General features: G+C 53.5%; 1 long non-coding RNA gene across 1 annotated transcript in view; it reads right to left on the minus strand.

Moving 5' to 3' along the window:
* Positions 1–2552: 2552 nt before the first annotated feature.
* The window catches only part of LOC139746053 (uncharacterized), a 47533-nt gene continuing 34250 nt past the window's right edge, over positions 2553–15835 (minus strand). Inside the window, exon 3 of the long non-coding RNA XR_011712052.1 lies at positions 2553–2742. This is a non-coding gene — a long non-coding RNA (uncharacterized lncRNA). The remainder of the gene's footprint in view (positions 2743–15835) is intronic.

The raw sequence follows: 15835 nt of genomic DNA on the forward strand, positions 1-15835 counted from the left end.
CCAGTGTAGAGGATGACCTACTACTCTTAGTGTACTGACCAGCCCACCTTAACCAGTGTAGAGGATGACCCACTACTCTTAGTGTACTGACCAGCCCACCTTAACCAGTGTAGAGGATGACCCACTACTCTTAGTGTACTGACCAGCCCACCTTAACCAGTGTAGAGGATGACCCACTACTCTTAGTGTACTGACCAGCCCACCTTAACCAGTGTAGAGGATGACCCACTACTCTTAGTGTACTGACCAGCCCACCTTAACCAGTGTAGAGGATGACCCACTACTCTTAGTGTACTGACCAGCCCACCTTAACCAGTGTAGAGGATGACCAACTACTCTTAGTGTACTGACCAGCCCACCTTAACCAGTGTAGAGGATGACCAACTACTCTTAGTGTACTGACCAGCCCACCTTAACCAGTGTAGAGGATGACCCACTACTCTTAGTGTACTGACCAGCCCACCTTAACCAGTGTAGAGGATGACCCACTACTCTTAGTGTACTGACCAGCCCACCTTAACCAGTGTAGAGGATGACCCACTACTCTTAGTGTACTGACCAGCCCACCTTAACCAGTGTAGAGGATGACCCACTACTCTTAGTGTACTGACCAGCCCACCTTAACCAGTGTAGAGGATGACCCACTACTCTTAGTGTACTGACCAGCCCACCTTAACCAGTGTAGAGGATGACCCACTACTCTTAGTGTACTGACCAGCCCACCTTAACCAGTGTAGAGGATGACCCACTACTCTTAGTGTACTGACCAGCCCACCTTAACCAGTGTAGAGGATGACCCACTACTCTTAGTGTACTGACCAGCCCACCTTAACCAGTGTAGAGGATGACCCACTACTCTTAGTGTACTGACCAGCCCACCTTAACCAGCGTAGAGGAAGACCCACTACTCTTAGTGTACTGACCAGCCCACCTTAACCAGTGTAGAGGATGACCTACTACTATTAGTGTACTGACCAGCCCACCCTCACCTGTGTAGAGGATGACCCACTAATCTGTGTACTGACCAGCCCACCCTCACCTGTGTAGAGGATGACCCACTAATCTGTGTACTGACCAGCCCACCCTCACCCATGTAGAGGGTGACCCACTACTCTTTGTATACTAACCAGCCCACCTTAACCAATGAATAGGGAAACAAACCCATGCTAGTGTACTAGCCAAGTTCCTCATCTCTGTGGCTTGATCTGCCTACCCACCATTCATTACAGCTTCTTGATATTACAGTGGTACTCCAGTGCCTTTCTGTCTGCCATTATGATGTCCTACACACCAACCTTAGTTAAATTTTCGTGGTCATACTGATTCTATTAAAACCTTCTCACGAGCATATAAATAGTTGACTTAAACATTGAAATATAGAACACTAGAATAACCAAGTATAGCTAGTGTAAGCCTAATTCTATAAGATTAGACTGCAAAATGTTCTGTGGTTGATTCACATATATTTTCTCAAGATTATAATCTGCAGTTGTTTATTATATTGACTGATGAAAATTGTAACTCGTGCTGGAATGTAACAGGATGGATATCCTAACTTAAAAAAAGGACCAGGACTTTGTAACACACGTGTGGACCGACATACGTGTGTTTTGTGCTGATTATTGATTATTACTAAGTCCCGGATATGTGACCTACCACCAGAGTCCTATATTTCCCGGTGGTCTGTGTAGGAAGAATGTTTGACACGCCAAGCATAAAAGCAGTGGTGTGTAAGCAGTGAATAGTGCTTGGTATATGAGGGGTAATAGTGTCTTAGATATCAGAGAAATGCGAATGTCTCAACGGGATAATTCTTGTGTTAGCTGGGGTACTGGGAGGGGCCAATACACTACCACCTGAGCTCTCCCTGTCACTGGTGGCAGAGTCACATAATGAAATATAGTCAGAGTAGTATGCCTTCAATTTGCAGGGGGTCATGGGAGGGGCCATTACTCTACTACCTAAGCCCTCCCTCTCAATGGTGGCAGAGGCAAGAGCACTGGTACCTGAGCAACCCCACCACTGATGGACACCTGGTGATGAGAGAATCATGACCTAAACAGTTTTAATAGTGTGAGGATCCTATCAGCACTGGTGCTGGTACAGTAGTGCCTGCCTTCTTACGGTAAGAACAGTGATGCCTGAGCAACACTACCAGTGTCTGGCTCTTAGCATCAACACAACTATCCCGTAGCAGCTCCAGCAGTGCCTGGCTCTTAGCGGCGAGAGCAGCGGTGCCTGAGCAGCTCCAGCAGTGCCTGGCTCTTAGCGGCGAGAGCAGCGGTGCCTGAGCAGCTCCAGCAGTGCCTGGCTCTTAGCGGCGAGAGCAGCGGTGCCTGAGCAGCTCCAGCAGTGCCTGGCTCTTAGCGGCGAGAGCAGCGGTGCCTGAGCAGCTCCAGCAGTGCTTGGCTCTTAGCGGCGAGAGCAGCGGTGCCTGAGCAGCTCCAGCAGTGCCTGGCTCTTAGCGGCGAGAGCAGCGGTGCCTGAGCAGCTCCAGCAGTGCCTGGCTCTTAGCGGCGTGAGCAGCGCTGCCTGAACAGCTCCAGCAGTGCCTGGCTCTTAGCGGCGAGAGCAGCGGTGTCTGGGCAGCTCCAGCAGGAACACGGTGACGCTGGCGGCCCAGGCGAGGATGAGGAGGGTGTGTTCCTTTGCAGTGCAACATTCGCCTGCCGCTAAACGGGGAGACGTCTTATGCCCATCACGTTCGCTGGAGGGGGTTTGCCTCTGTCGCTCATGTTCTCTCTGCCAAGAATGGAACATAACCATGTTCACAAGGAATGGACACTCTCGATTGCCTAAACTGAAAATTTCAATTTCAATTATCAAGTTTAGATAGTTATAAGCCTAATTTCATAGCTTTTACATAACATACATATTTTTGATATGAAAATGTGTTTACAATAATGATTATTATATTTCCAGATATATTGCCTACTTCATTGTTATCAAAACTTAGCCATACCCTTATATAGTCACCCGCGAACAGAGACGTTGGATTTGGCTGCTAATAAACTCTGATGCAGATATCTCATTCTCTATGCATCCTTCATCATTGCTGCCATGTCCCACTCCTTTTCACACACACTATAACTTACATTAAGTCGTTAATGTTACCGCTCTCCACCCATCTACTATCCCACTCCACAGTGTTTGAGAACAGGGCAACTTTATGTGCGATGCCCCGTATGGAGAAAACATTATCAAGAGGTGAGATCATGTCACCGCTGAGCACCAACCTCTCATCTCTCCGATTCACCATAGGCTACCTCACCGCGATCCAGTAGACAAGCTGCCACTCCCTGGCCAGCCAACCCTAGCCTACCTCAACACGATCCAGTAGACAAGCTGCCGCTCCCTGGCCAGCCGACCCTAGCCTACCTCACCGCGATCCAGTAGACGAGCTGCCACTCCCTGGCCAGCCGACCCTAGCCTACCTCAACGCGATCCAGTAGACAGCTGCCGCTCCCTGGCCAGCCGACCCTAGCCTACCTCACAGCGATCCAGTAGACGAGCTGCCACTCCCTGGCCAGCCGACCCTAGCCTACCTCACAGCGATCCAGTAGACAAGCTGCCGTTCCCAGGCCAGCCGACCCTAGCCTACCTCACCATAACTCAGTAAAGTAGCCACAACTCTCATCGCCCAGTTCTGGGCCACCTCACCGTGATCCAGTATACTAGCCACCGCTTCGCAGCTGACCGAAGCTACCCTGCATCACCATGATCCAGTACAGAAGCCACCACTCACCCGCTTATTCTAGCCTACCTCACTGTGACCCAGTGCAGTAACTCCCCGCAAAGCCGACCACAGCCTATGAAAATCTTACCTAACATCCCCAGAAGTACATGATTATAATGGAAAGGTACCATTATTTTTGTGGTCTGCTGGTGTGAGAACGCATGAAGTGGCCACGTATAAGGAATATTTGGCAGCGGGGTGAACCCTTACAGCAGATTTCTAATTTCTTTCACTGGAAACATGAAGCTTCAAAAGGACCCGGTGGTCTGTTACTGTTTGTATGTTGGAAATCTAAAAGAATAATAAAAAGTTTTTCAACTGAGCTAAACCACCAATTTACCAAAACCATGTTAACTATGATAATGTGAATGGCGGGTTACACATTCCAGGATGAATAATCATAAGCTGTCATCTGAGTGAACAGTAATATACTTCGAAGTGTCTGTCTACAGAGTTCATAGGTTTTCTACATTTTCTAGCTGTGCTAATTATACTAAGTACACCTAACTCTAGTTCACCACTCACTCTACATTGGTTACAACCATTAATCTCCAAATGTTACTCATACCTGGCTAGAAATAAGACCTTTGTTTATGCAAACATCAGTCAACTCCGAGCCGGAGCAGGAAGCCAGCTGGCAGCTATCGAGCCGGCGACCTGACACCTGTGGCCACATATCCTCACCTTTCCACCACCACAAGACTTGTGTCAGCAAATTGGGTTTTACCCCGAGTATCTCAGTGACCAGTACCTTACCTCTTCTCTAGTCCCCTGAAGCCTCCTCACCACTACACTTCCCGGAACCCTTAACGCGATACTATCACTCACCACAACAACCCAGGAAATGAACGTATGAACCAGAAACATTGTAATTTTCGGTACCGGAATGAACGCGCTCGTCGGCCACCTCGAAGTAGAAACGGGGCTTCATTGTTTCGCAAGGCGTTGTCTCAATCTAGTGAAAAGACTTGCATGAACTTTTATCGTTTTGTAACGTTCGTTTTTGGACTATATACTCACTAATATTCCATGTACTTGTGCTACATGGGTATGTTACTAAAACTTTGCGGGAAAATTTCTTTTGTTATATAATAAAGTATATATTTTGAACATGAGCCCGTCCAAGTCGCAGCCAATGTAACATTTCGAATTGTATTCAGACTCTTCTGACGTCAGTCAATTTCTAAACAATGTTGTACTTGTTTGTCTTTTATCTTGTAAACCATGACTGACACAAAATGTGATCTTAAGAACACATTTTGTCCTTCACGATGGACATATAACGACATTTTCATCACGATTATAGATAAAACATCTCCCAGGATGACCGTAGCCAGGACTACCAACCTACATCACCATATACTCTACTCACCATAGAAAATGGAATTTCGCCGATGGTTTTGAATGACTCCATATGTTATAGTACTTCCCTGATGTGTAATGATAAGTGGACACAATCAAGCGAAGAGTGTAAACAGACCAGAATAAAACATGAGCAATATGCTCGTTCTGCTTTTAATGTAATATTTCCTAAAACAACCTTTGTCGACGAGCATTTCCATGACACGTATGCCAACTGTCCTGATCGATTTATTTTTTGTACGGTGTCCGAGGCAGAAGGTGAACCAGAATGCCCTGATTAAGGTATCTTTTTAACGAGTATATATACATACGTACTGATGTACGACAATGCACTAAGACGGTTTGTTCTCTGAGAAACGTAAGTTTCTGCACTTCCTGCAGTGGCTCTCTCCCTGGGAGACTACGGCAACGCGATTCCAAACACACAACCTCCTGCCTAATACCTTACGCTCATAGCACTCCCTAAAAGCTAAATATAATCGCCAGTCATCGACCATATATATTCAATTGCCAAATTGAAGCCTATTTTGATGACCCTTGGAGCTCGATAGAGCTGCAAAATATCGTTTGGCATTGGTCAACATAAACTCAGAGTAAAGCTTTATTTTTATTACCAGTGGTGCCGTCAACAGCTAAATAAAATCGTCTGGCTGAGTCAGAGTAAAGTTACCTACGTGCGGCAGCTTTACTTTGATGACCCATGTAGCCAGCACAAGTGCAAGGACAGACGAAAATTCTCAAGGTACAAGTCTACTTTGATGGCCTATGTGCCCCACTAAACCCATATAAAACCGTCAAGAGTTAGCCTGATGTAAAACTTTACTTGACAGCCCATAAACCATTCAAGTTGAAAATAATCGTCTGGCATTAGCTGGATCAAATGTCCTAAAGGGACGCTTTGGTTTAGCGTCGTTGGTTCATTGCTCGACAATCTACTTCGACTAATTCTTTTATACACACACACATTGCGGCTTCCTGCCTTACACACTACAAAGGTGAAAAGGAAGCGTTCCTCACTCTCGACAGGCGTCGGTGGCTCAGTCTCTGATACACGTCGGTAGCTTACTTCAACACACATTACTTCGACGAACTCAAAAACTCTGCTCACTCTCCAACAGTCATCGATGAGCTTCGTCTCTAACACACGTGTGTCGGTAGCTCACTTCATGGCAAACCAAATTCGGTTCTCTCTCTCTGACACACAACTGTATGGCTTCCTACCTGACACACTAAAAACACTGCTCACTCCCTGACAGACGTCGGTGGCTTTGTGTCTGATACACGTCGTTAGCTCACTCCCAGATGCACTACATTGCCTAACTCCGTCACGATGGCTTCCTGCCTGACAGACACGCTTCAGAGGCAAAAAAAAAAAAAAAAAAAAAAAAAAAAAAGCCGGTGGCTTCGTCTGTAATATATGTGGGTAGTTCACACCATGACACAATACATGACTAACTCCCTGATACACAAGGATAGCTTAGTATCTCATACTACTACAGTGGCGAGAACATAAAACCGTTGCTCACTTCCTAACAAACTACTGTGGCAAAGAAAGGCTGCTCACGCTGACAGATTCTCTGGCTCTTTCTCTAGCACATGTTGGCACCTCACTCTAGGAAACACTATTCCCACTAACTCCCTGGCACACAAGAGGGTTCCTGTCTGACGGTGGAGGAACGCTACTCACTCCCTGACAGACGTCAGTGGCTTCGTTTCGACCACAAGTGATGGGCTTATGCCCCGATGTACGATAGTTTACTACGACGGCCTGTTGTTCTCAGGCATACGACGATGGGTTCTCCCTCAACACTGACAAACAACAACGACCGACTCGTCCTCTAACATCAAAGCCGCTCACTTTCAAACACATGTCTCACCAGTTGACGTGCGTCTGCACCTCATACCCTCACGCAATGGCACGTCCCTTCCTGATACACGGCGGCAGGACTCCAGGACAGATGAAGACGCATGACACATCATCCCAGAGGTCCTTCCGTGACACACAAGAGTGTCTTACTCACTGCCACATGTCGAGTTTTCTCTCTCTCTCTCCTTGGCCTACTATGGCAACTCCCTCCCTGACACAAAACTATTGCCACATAACGTCAGATTAATCACTTATGTTGGTGGTTCACACCTCGACTAGACGAAGGTTTACCACCTGTCAAACGTACATGTAAAGGAGATACCCCCCTCCTTGACTCGACGAAGGTTTACCCCTTATCAGACTTATATGTGAAGGAGGTACCACTCTCCTGAAGTTATCAAGTTTAGATAGTTATAAGCCTAATTTCACAACTTTTCATTATCAAGTTTAGATAGTTATAAGCCTAATTTCACAACTTTTACATAATCTATATAATATCTTCAGTATGAAATTTGGGTTACAATAATGATTATAATATTTCCAGATATATTGCCTACTTCATTGTTATCAAGGCTTAGCCATACCCAAATATAGTCACCCCAAGTATTTGGCTGCTAATAAACTCTGATGCAGGTACCTCATTCTCTATGCAGCCTTCATTATTGCTGCCATGTCCCGCTCCTTTTCACAGACACACATAACTTACATTAAGTTGTTAAGGTTACTGCTCTCCACCCGTATGGACAAAACATTATCAAGGAGAGTGATCATGCGACCTCTCAGCACCAACCTCTCGTCACTCAGATTCACCTTAGCCTACCTCAGCGCGATCCAGTAGAAGAGCTGCCACTCCCCGGACAGCCGACCCTAGCCTACCTCAACGCGATCCAGTAGACGAGATGACTGCTCGCCGGCCAGCCGACCCTAGCCTACCTCAACGCGATCCAGTAGACAAGCTGCCGCTCCCTGGCCAGCCGACCCTAGCCTACCTCAGTGCGATCCAGTAGAGAAGCTGCCGCTCCCTGGCCAGCCAATGATTATAATATTTCCAGATACTATAATATTTCCAAATCCTACCTCAACGCGATCCAGTAGACGAGCCGCCACTCCCCGTCCAGCCGACCCTAGCCTACCTCAACGCGATCCAGTAGACGAGCTGCCACCCCCTGGCCAGCCGACCCTAGCCTACCTCAACGCGATACAGTAGACAAGCTGCCACTCCTCGGCCAGCCGACCCTAGCCTACCTCAACGCGATCAAGTAGACAAGCTGCCACTCCATGGCCAGCCGACCCTAGCCTACCTCAACGCGATCCAGTAGACAAGCTGCCACTCCCCGGCCAGCCGACACTAGCCTACCTCAACGCGATATAGTAGACGAGCTGCCGCTCCCCGGCCAGCCGACCCTATCCTACCTCAACGCGATCCAGTAGACAAACTGCCACTCCCCGGCCAGCCGACCCTAGCCTACCTCAACGCGATCCAGTAAACAAGCTGCCGCTCCCCGGTCAGCCGACCCTAGTCTACCTCAACGCGATCCAGTAGACAAGCTGCCGCTCCCTGGCCAGCCGACCCTAGCCTACCTCAGTGCGATCCAGTAGAGAAGCTGCCGCTCCCTGGCCAGCCAATGATTATAATATTTCCAGATATTATAATATTTCCAAATCCTACCTCAACGCGATCCAGTAGACGAGCCGCCACTCCCCGGCCAGCCGACACTAGCCTACCTCAGTGACATCCAGTAGACAAGCTGCCACGGCCAGCCTACCTCAGTGCGATACAGTAGACAAGCTGCCGCTCACTGGCCAGCCGACCCTAGACCACCTCAACGCGATCCCGTAGCCGAGCTGCCACTTCCCCAGTGCCAGCCGGACCTAGCCTACCCTCAACGCGATCAGTAGACAAGCTGCCACTTCCCGGCCAAGCCGACCCTAATCCTACCCTCAACGCGATCCAGTGGACGAGCTGCCACTCCCCGACCAGACGACCCTATCCTACCTCAACGCGATCCAGTAGACAAGCTGCCACTTCCCGGCCAGCCGACCCTATCCTACTTCAGTGCGATCCAGTAGACAAGTTGCCGCACCCTGGTCAGCCAACCCTTTCCTACCTCAGTGCGATCCAGTAGCAAGCAGCCACTCCCTGGCCACGCCGACCCCTAGTCCACCTCAGTGCGATCCAGTAGAGAAGCTGCCGCTCCCTGGCCAGCCGACCCTAGCCTACCTCAGTGCGATCCAGTAGACAAGCTGCCGCACCTTGGCCAGCCGACCCTAGCCTACCCCAGTGCGATCCAGTAGAGAAGCTGCCGCTCCCTGGCCAGCAGATCCTAGCCTACCTCAACGCGATGCAGTAGACGATCTGCCACTCACCGACCAGCCGACCCTATCCTTCCTCAACGCGATCCAGTAAACAAGCTGCCACTCCCCGACCAGACGACCCTAGCCTACCTCAACGCGATCCAGTGGACGAGCTGCCACTCCCCAGAGAGCCGACTCTATCCTACCTCAACGCGATCCAGTAGACAAGCTGCCATCCATGGTCAGCCGACACTAGCCTACCTCACCGCGATCCAGTAGACAAGCTGCCACTCCATGGGCAGATGATCGTATCCTACCTCAACACGATCCAGTAGACGAACTGCAACTCCCCGGCCAGCCGACACTAGCCTACCTCAACGCGATCCAGCAGACGAGCCGCCACTCCCCAGCCAGCCGACCCTATCCTACCTCAACGTGATCCAGTAGACGAGCTGCCCTCCCCGGCCAGCCGACCCTATCCTACCTCAACGCGATCCAGTAGACAAGCTGCCACTCCCCGGCCAGAAGACTCTATCCTACCTCAACGCGATCCAGTAGACAAGCTGCCATTCCCCGGCCAGCCGACCCTATCTTACCTCAACGCGATCCAGTGGACGAGCTGCTACTCCCCGACCAGCCGACCCTATCCTACCTCAACGCGGTCCAGTAGACGAGCTGCCACTCCCCGGCCAGCCGACCCTAGCCTACCTCAAAGAGATCTAGTAGAAAAGCTGCCACTCCCCCGTCAGCCGACACTCTCCTACCTCAACGCGATCCATTAGACAAGCTGCCACTCCCCGGCAGCCGACACCATCCTACCTCAACGCGATCCAGTAGACAAGCTACCACCTCCCGGTCAGCCGACCCTATCCTACCTCAACGCGATCCAGTAGGAGAGCTGCCGCTCTCCGGCCAGCCGACCCTAACCTACCTCAACGAGGTCCAGTAGACGAGCTGCCACTCCCCGACCAGCCGACCCTATCCTACCTCAACGCGATCCAGTAGACAAGCTGCCACTCCCCGGCCAGCCGACCGTATCCTACCTCAACGCGATCCAGTAGACGAGTTGCTACTCCCCGGCCAACCGACCCTAGCCTAACTAAGAGATCCAGTAGAAAAGCTGCCACTCCTAGGTTAGCTGACCCTAACCTACCTCAACAAGATCCATTATACAAGCTTCCACTCCCCGGCAGCCGACCCTATCCTACCTCAACGCTATCCAGTAGATAAGCTGCCACTCCCCGGGCAGCCGACCCTAGCTTACCTCAACGCGATCCAGTGGACGAGCTGCCATTCCCCGGCAAGCCGACCCAATCGTACCTCAACGCGATCCAGAAGACGAGCCGCCACTCCCCAGCCAGCCGACCCTAGCCTACCTCAACGCGATCCAGTAGACGAGCTGGCACTCCCCGGCCAGCCGACCCTATCCTACCTCAACGCGATCCAGTAGACGAGCTGCCTCTCCCCGAACAGCCGACCCTACCCTACCTCAACGCGATCCAGCAGACAAGCTGCCACTCACCGGCCAGCCGACACTATCCTACTTCAACGCGATCCAGTCGACAAGCTACCACTCCCCGGCCAGACGACTCTAGCCTACCTAAACGCGATACAGTAGACGAGCTACGGCTCCCCGGTCAGCCGACCCTAGCCTACCTCAACGCGATCCAGTAGACAAGCTGCCACTCCCCGGCCAGCCGACCCTATCCTACCTCAACGCGATCCAGTAGACAAGCTGCCACTCCCCGGCCAGCCGACCCATTCCTACTTCAACGCGATCCAGTAGACAAGCTGCCACTAACCGGCCAGCCGACCCTATCCTACCTCAACGCGATCCAGTAGACAAGCTGCCACTTCCCGGCCAGCCGACCCTAGCCTACCTCAACGCGATCAAGCAGACGAGCCGCCACTCCCCGGCCAGCCAACCCTAGCCTACCTCAACGCGATCCAGTAGACGTGCTGCCGTTCCCCGGCCAGCCGACCCTAGCCTACCTCAACGCGATCTAGTAGACAAGCTGCCACTCCCCGGCCAGCCGACCCTAGCCTACCTCAACCTGATCCAGCAGACGAGCCGCCATTCCCCGGCCAGCCGACACTATCCTACCTCAACGCGATCCAGTAGACAAGCTGCCACTCCCCGGCCAGCAGACCATAGCCTACTTCAGTGCGATCCAGTAGACATCCTGCCGCACCCTGGCCAGCCAACCCTAGCCTACCTCGGCGCGATCCAGTAGACAAGCTGCTACTCCCAGACTGTCCGACCCTAGCCCACCTCAACGCGATCTAGTATACGAGCTGCCACTTCCCTGCCAGACGACCCTAACCTACCTCAACGCGATCCAATAGACGAGCTGCCGCTCCCCGGCCAGCCGACCCTAACCTACCTCAACGCGATACAGTAGACGAGCTACCGCTCCCATGCCAGCCGACCCTAGCCTACCTCAAAGCGATCCAGTAGACAAGCTGCCACTCCCAGACCAGCCGACCCTAGCCTACCTCAACGCGATCCAGTAGACAAGCTGCCACTCCCGGCCAGCCGACCCTATCTTACCTCAACGCGATCCAGTGGACGAGCTGCTACTCCCCGACCAGCCGACCCTATCCTACCTCAACGCGGTCCAGTAGACGAGCTGCCACTCCCCGGCCAGCAGACCCTAGCCTACCTCAAAGAGATCCAGTAGAAAAGCTGCCACTCCCCCGTCAGCCGACACTCTCCTACCTCAACGCGATCCATTAGACAAGCTGCCACTCCCCGGCAGCCGACACCATCCTACCTCAACGCGATCCAGTAGACAAGCTACCACTTCCCGGTCAGCCGACCCTATCCTACCTCAAAGCGAACCAGTAGACGAGCTGCCGCTCCCCGGCCAGCCGACCCTAGCCTACCTCAACGCGATCCAGAAGACAAGATGCCACTCTCCGGCCAGCCGACCCTAACCTACCTCAACGCGATCCAGTAGACGAGCTGCCACTCCCCGACCAGCCGACCCTATCCTACCTCAACGCGATCCAGTAGACAAGCTGCCACTCCCCGGCCATCCGACCGTATCCTACCTCAACGCGATCCAGTAGAGTTGCTACTCGCCGGCCAACCGACCTTAGCCTAAGAGATCCAGTAGAAAAGCTACCACTCCTCGGTTAGCTGACCCTAACCTACCTCAACGAGATCCATTATACAAGCTTCCACTCCCCGGCAGCCGACCCTATCCTACCTCAACGCTATCCAGTAGATAAGCTGCCACTCCCCGGGCAGCCGACCCTAGCTTACCTCAACGCGATCCAGTAGACGAGCTACCATTCACCGGCAAGCCGACCCTATCGTACCTCAACGCGATCCAGCAGACGAGCCGCCACTCCCCAGCCAGCCGACCCTAGCCTACCTCAGCGCGATCCAGTAGACGAGCTGGCACTCCCCGGCCAGCCGACCCTATCCTACCTCAACGCGATCCAGTAGACGAGCTGCCTCTCCCCGAACAGCCGACCCTATCCTACCTCAACGCGATCCAGCAGACAAGCTGCCACTCACCGGCCAGCCGACGCTATCCTACTTCAACGCGATCCAGTCGACAAGCTACCGCTCCCCAGCCAGCCGACTCTAGCCTACCTAAACGCGATACAGTAGACGAGCTACGGCTCCCCGGTCAGCCGACCCTAGCCTACCTCAACGCGATCCAGTAGACAAGCTGCCACTCCCCGGCCAGCTGACCCTATCCTACCTCAACGTGATCCAGTAGACAAGTTGCCACTCCCCGGCCAGCCGACCCATTATTACTTCAACGCGATCCAGTAGACAAGCTGCCACTAACCGGCCAGCCGACCCTAGCCTACCTGAACGCGATCCAGTATACAAGCTGCCACTTCCCAGCCAGCCGACCCTAGCCTACCTCAACGCGATCAAGCAGACGAGCCGAAACTCCCCGGCCAGCCAACCCTAGCCTACCTCAACGCGATCTAGTAGACAAGCTGCCGCTCCCCGGCCAGCCGACCCTAGCCTACCTCAACCTGATCCAGCAGACGAGCCGCCACTCCCCGGCCAGCCGACACTATCCTACCTCAACGCGATCCAGTAGACAAGCTGCCACTCCCCGGCCAGCCGACCCTAGCCTACCTCAACGCGATCCAGTAGACAAGCTGCCACTCCCCGGCAAGCCGACCCTATCCTACCTCAACGCGATCCAGTAGACAAGCTGCCACTCCCCGGCCAGCAGACCCTAGCCTACTTCAGTGCGATCCAGTAGACATGCTGCCGCACCCTGGCCAGCCAACCCTAGCCTACCTCGGTGCGATCCAGTAGACAAGCTGCTTCTCCCAGACTAGCCGACCCTAGCCCACCTCAACGCGATCTAGTATACAAGCTGCCACTTCCCTGCCAGACGACCCTAACCTACCTCAACGCGATCCAATAGACGAGCTGCCGCTCCCCGGCCAGCCGACAATAGCCTACCTCAACGCGATACAGTAGACGAGCTACCGCTCCCAGGTCAGCCGACCCTAGCCTACCTCAACGCGATCCAGTAGACAAGCTGCCACTCCCAGACCAGCCGACCCTAGCCTACCTCGACGCGATCCAGTAGACAAGCTACCACTCCCGGCCAGCCGACCCTATCCTATCTCAACGTGATCCAGTCGACAAGCCGCCACTCTCCGGTCAGCCGACCCTAGCCTACCTCAACGCTATTCAGTAGACGATCTGCCACTCTCTGGCTAGCCGACCCTAGCCCACCTCAGTGCGATCCAGTAGACAAGCTGCCACTCCGCGGCCAGCCGACCTTTTCCTACCTCAACGCGATCCAGTAGACAAGCTGCCACTCCCCGGCCAGCAGACCCTAGCCTACCTCAACGAGATCCAGTAGACAAGCTGCCACTCCCCGGCCAGCAGACCCTAGCCTACCTCAACGCGATCCTGTAGAAAAGCTGCCACTCCCAGGCCAGCCGACCCTAGCCTACCTCAACGAGATCCAGTAGACAAGCTGCCATTCCCCGGCTTGGCGACCCTAGCCTACCTCAACGCGATCCAGTACACAAGCTGCCACTCCCCGGCAAGCCGACCCTATCCTACCTCAACGCGATCCAGTCGATAAGCTGCCGCTCCCTGGCGAGCCGACACTAGCCTACCTCAATGCGATCCAATAGATGAGCTGCCACTCCCTGGCCAGCCGACCCTAGCCTACCTCAACGCGATCCAGTAGACGAGCTGCCACTCCGCGGACAGCCGACCCTAGCCTACCTCAACGCAATCCAGCAGACGAGCCGCAACTCCCCGGCCAGCTGAACCTAGCATACCTCAACGCGATTCAATCGACAAGCTGCCGCTCCCTGGCGAAACGACTCTAACCTACCTCAACGCAATCCAGTAGATGAGCTGCCACTCCCTGGCGAGCCGAACCTAGCCTACCTCAACGCGATCCATTAGATGAGCAACCACTCCTTGGCCAGCCGACCCTATCCTACCTCAGCGCGATCCAGTAGACGAGCACACCACTTCCCGGCCAGCCGACCCTGTCCTAAGTCAACGCGATCCAGCAGACGAGCAGCCACTCCCCGGCCAGCTGACCCTAGCCTACCTCAACGCGATCCATTAGACGAGCTGCCGTTCCCCGTCCAGCCGATCCTAGCCTACCTCAACGCGATGTAGTAAACAAACTGCCACTCCCCGGCAGCCCACCCGATCCTACCTCAACGCTATCCAGTAGACAAGATGCCACTCCCCGGGAAGCCGACCATATCCTACCTCAACGCGATCCAGTAGACGAGCTGCCACTCCCCGGCCAGCCGACCCTAGCCTACCTCAACGTGATCCTGTAGACAAGCTGCCACTCACAGGCCAGACGACCCTATCCTACATCAACGCGATCCAGTAGACAAGCTGCCACTTCCCAGCCAGCCGACCTTAGCCTACCTCAACGCGATCAAGCAGACGAGCCGAAACTCCCCGGCCAGCCAACCCTAGCCTACCTCAACGCGATCCAGTAGACGTGTTGCCGTTCCCCGGCCAAGCGACCCTAGCCTACCTCAACGCGATCTAGTAGACAAGCTGCCGCTCCCCGGCCAGCCGACCCTAGCCTACCTCAACCTGATCCAGCAGACGAGCCGCCACTCCCCGGCCAGCCGACACTATCCTACCTCAACGCGATCCAGTAGACAAGCTGCCACTCCCCGGCCAGCCGACCCTAGCCTACCTCAACGCGATCCAGTAGACAAGTTGCCACTCCCCGGCAAGCCGACCCTATCCTACCTCAACGCGATCCAGTAGACAAGCTGCCACTCCCCGGCCAGCAGACCATAGCCTACTTCAGTGCGATCCAGTAGACATCCTGCCGCACCCTGGCCAGCCGACCCTAGCCCACCTCAACGCGATCTAGTATACAAGCTGCCACTTCCCTGCCAGACGACCCTAACCTACCTCATCGCGATCCAATAGACGAGCTGCCGCTCCCCGGCCAGCCGACAATAGCCTACCTCAACGCAATACAGTAGACGAGCACCCGCTCCCAGGTCAGCCGACCCTAGCCTACCTCAACGCGATCCAGTAGACAAGCTGCCACTCCCAGACCAGCCGACCCTAGCCTACCTCA

This window comes from Panulirus ornatus, chromosome 63, assembly GCF_036320965.1.
Source record: "Panulirus ornatus isolate Po-2019 chromosome 63, ASM3632096v1, whole genome shotgun sequence".
In the NCBI taxonomy this organism is placed as follows: Eukaryota; Metazoa; Arthropoda; class Malacostraca; order Decapoda; family Palinuridae; genus Panulirus; species Panulirus ornatus.